Genomic DNA, 4,007 nt, shown 5'->3' with positions numbered 1-4,007 from the left:
TCACACACACATACACACACACGTTCCAAAAACATTTCACACATTGGCAGAAGTGCTAGAATCTATGACTACCTTGGAAGAAATAACAGTCATTTGGATCAAGTTTTAAAATTCATCATATTCACATTTAATATTTATTTTTTTTTCACATTTAATATTTAATTTGACTAGGAAAATCCAAAGAACAAAACCCAAAGCTTTATTGCTGGTATTGCTGGACAGAGTATAAGAAAAGCCGTAAACTCCAAAAGAACAATTTGGAAATAAGAATCCCCATGATAGCAAGTAGGATGAGTGAAACAATTTCAATCACACGGGAGTGAAGAATAGTAGATTTGCTGTATCTCATTACGCCAGAGGTGTTTGTGCCATGTTCTCATCATTGCTTCTTGGTTGGGCCCTGTTCCTATTTTATGGTGCTATTTTTAACAATCTTTGTTCTCACAGGTATCCTCTTTAATATGTTTAGAATATGCCTTCAGACAGGTGCACTAGTTCATGGGATTATTATATTTCATAGATGCTTATACCGAATACAATGAATCTAAAAGGTATATGGTGACGTTTAAGATCTAACTGTCAATAATCTACATTTTCTGACTCACTTCTAAAACTTTTTCTGAGGAAGCCAACATTTAACCAAATGGATGTGGGTAAGCACAAATACAAATTCGGCCAGGGATAGTGGTACATGCCAAAATTCCAGCACTTGGGGGCTGAGGCAGGAGGATTGCTACAAGTTCGAGGCAAGCCTGGGTTACATAGCGAGTTCAAGGCCAGCCTGAACTACATAGTGAAATCTTGTCTCAATTAAAAAAAAGAACAATTACATATTAACTGGGCATGGTGGTGCACACCTGTAATTACAGCAGTTTGGGAGGTTGAGGCAGGAGGATCACAAGTTTGAGCCTACCCCAGGCAACTTGGTGACTTAGAGAAAGCCTGTCTCAAAAAAATTTTTTAAAGGGATATGAATATAGCTCAGTGGGGATGTAGCTCAGTGTGAAGGCCCTGGGTTCAATCCCCAATAGACAAAATTAAATTAAAACAATAAAAATGACTTACTATAGGACAGCAACAGTAGACATTAGGGTGTTTTTTTTTTTTTTCCTTCATAAGGTTAAAGCACCTGTATGAAGGTATGCAGTAGGGATAAACTACTTGTATTCCTTGAAGGAACTTATAACCTAATTCCATTTCATAACCACAATTAACACTGATGCATTTAGCAGATATCTCAAAACTATTCTACAGCTCTGTTTGTTTGCATCTGTAGTTCATGATCTCAGAATTCCTCAAAATTGACAGCTTTATCCATTCTGTTCTCTACATTTCAGGTCCCGGAGTCATTCAGGATGACATCTACAAGATGGGGGCCAGTACAGAACATGTAGCACATGAGTTTGTTGGGAGCACAGTGCTTTATTAGCAAGTACAGCAGAAGCATAAACTGGATCCATTGTAGTTATGGTTAGTTATGCCGTTGGGTTTAAAATAATTGCTTTCCTAGACACGTGGTTCCCAGATGAAATTCATGCTGTGATCTGATTTTTTTTAATGCAAAAAAAAAAAATCTCTAGCAGAAATTCATCACCAACATGTTAAGGAATTTGATGACTAAAAATAATCTCTCTGTAGAGAGCATTAATGTGGTGTGCAGATTGGGGAAAGGAGGGACACACAAAGGGGGCTCTATAAAAGAGGATGACATCAACAATTACCTGGGGCCACCTTTTGCCTTGACTGGCATCAAAAGACTAATCCATAGGACCATAAATGTATTTGAACCTCATAAATAATAAATTTTTTCAAATGCTCATTACAGGCACTGGCCTTTGAATTAAATTAACTCCCTGAAGAGTCAAGCACATGGCTCTCTCAGCATCTCCCTTTTGCTTCTGAGATGGAATCTCCACCTGACACATGTCAACTTTGTATACAGTCAGGGGGAAGTCCATTCTTCTCCAGAAAATGGTTCTTCTAGTCCTTGGAGAAAAAAAAAAACAGTTGCTTCAAAAGAGAAGGAGTGTTGCAGCCAGGAGTTAGATGGGGCAAGTGAGCAGCAATGGGCAATGTGAAGCAGAGACTGACAACACTGACATATTTAAATTCTGAGCCTCTAAGCCCAAGGACAGTAGTAAGGCTCTACGAGTCTGGGGCCAAATTTAATTTCAAAAATTTTTTTCTTCTTAGAAAATTGTTTTCATCTTAGTTTCAATGTGTAGGCAGTTTTGTTGTTTTTGTTGTTTTTCTTTTTCTTTTAATACTGTGGGAGAGACAAGAAGTCTGTAGGTGGCCAGCTCCACCATCCAAACTGTCTCATATTCCCCCATGATGGTTAATTTTATGTGAGAACTCGGGTGGACCAGCATGCCCTGATAGTTAGCCAAATATTATCCTGGATGTTTACAGTGTAGGTGTTTTTTTGCATGAGATTAACATTTAAATTGGCAGAGTCTGAGTAAACCAGATTACTCTCATGGTGTGAGAATGGCCTCATCCAATCACTTGAAGACTTAATAAAACAAAGACTGATTTTCCCCAAAGCAAAAAGGAATTATTTCAGTGGGCTGCCTTTAGACTCAATTGTAATTCTTCTCTGTGTCTCCAACCTACCAGCCTATACTATCTGATTTTGGATTCCATGATTGTGTCAGCCAATTCCTTAAAATAAGCCTCCCTCTTCTGCCTCTCTGTCTGTCTCTGTCTCTTCCCTCTCTCACATACACACAACCAGAGAGAGAGAGAGTAAGAGAGAGAGAGATCCATGCCCCCCTCCGTTGGTTCTGTTTCTCTAGAGGACATTGACTAATGCCTTTCATTCATATAGGTTACTTACCTGTGCCCTGAAATTTATGGAATTTGCAACCATTGCTTGAAGAAATATATTGTTTTGGAAAGATGATTCTATTTTGTAGTCTCTAACATATATTTCCCACCCTTCATGTCCCTCACTATTACATGTCCCTTGGAGAAAGAGGACTGATGATACAGGTACATCAAAGCAACAATGCAGACCACAAAACCTCGACTTTCAAGCACTTCAAAGAACATGACTGCCTCAGTTACTTTTCTCTCATTGCTGAGACAAAGTACATGACGCCCAAAATTAAGAAATTATTTAGCTCACAGTTTGTGGAGGTTTCAGCCCACACTTGGCTGGCTTCAAGGCAGAGTGGCACATGGCAGAGGGCAAACGTTCATGGTGGCAGAACACAGTAAAGCAACAAGTGCAAAAAGGAGAGGCTGTAAGCAGCCTCTTTCCCTTCCTTACACTGTATGCAAACTACCTGCCCCACAGCAGGTGTAGCACTCACATCCATAATTCCAACATTAGACCATGAATCAATCATAAACTCTAGAAGCCCATCTCATGACTGCATGAGGTTTTGGGGGGACATGCAGACACAAACCATAACACATTGACTTTCAAGCACTTCAAAGAACATGACACACTCCACAAAAGCAGGGACATTGTGCTATTCGCACATGTCTCTCCGCATCTAAAGAAATCTCTGGCACCTGGGAAGCACTCAATAAACATTTGTGAAATGAATGAATGAACTGTAGCTTCTGCTTTCAGTCTTTTCAAAGCTCTAAGCTTGGGAGTCAATTATGGAACTTCTTAGCACTTTTCCTTTCTATATACTATATTTGCTGTCAATCTGAGCCCACATAAGCTGTACATGTATGTTAAGACTACAAGAGTTGAGAGTGTTCCTCATACTCTGTAAAAGAGTATGTACATGAAGGAGAGTTGGAGTCCCTGAGGGGGAGCCCCATGAGAGTGAAATCATGAATGCCAGGCTATCTATACCAATTGCCATTGTGAGTTCTGTCTTCACCTTTGGGACAGTTTCTCACCTCTCAAGCTTTTCCCCTTTAAGCTAGCTTCCTCTGGACAAACAGACTGACTTTGGGACAGAGCCTCCGACACAGTGGGGTTCAGCAGTGTCTGAGAAACACAACTGAATGCATTTCAGGCAGAAAGAAGCATCCAACTGGGG

This window comes from Chinchilla lanigera, unplaced genomic scaffold, assembly GCF_000276665.1.
Source record: "Chinchilla lanigera isolate Chin_1 unplaced genomic scaffold, ChiLan1.0 scaffold00068, whole genome shotgun sequence".
NCBI classification, from domain to species: Eukaryota; Metazoa; Chordata; class Mammalia; order Rodentia; family Chinchillidae; genus Chinchilla; species Chinchilla lanigera.
The sequence above is the reverse complement of the archived record's forward strand: the minus strand, read 5'-3'. Positions refer to the sequence as shown.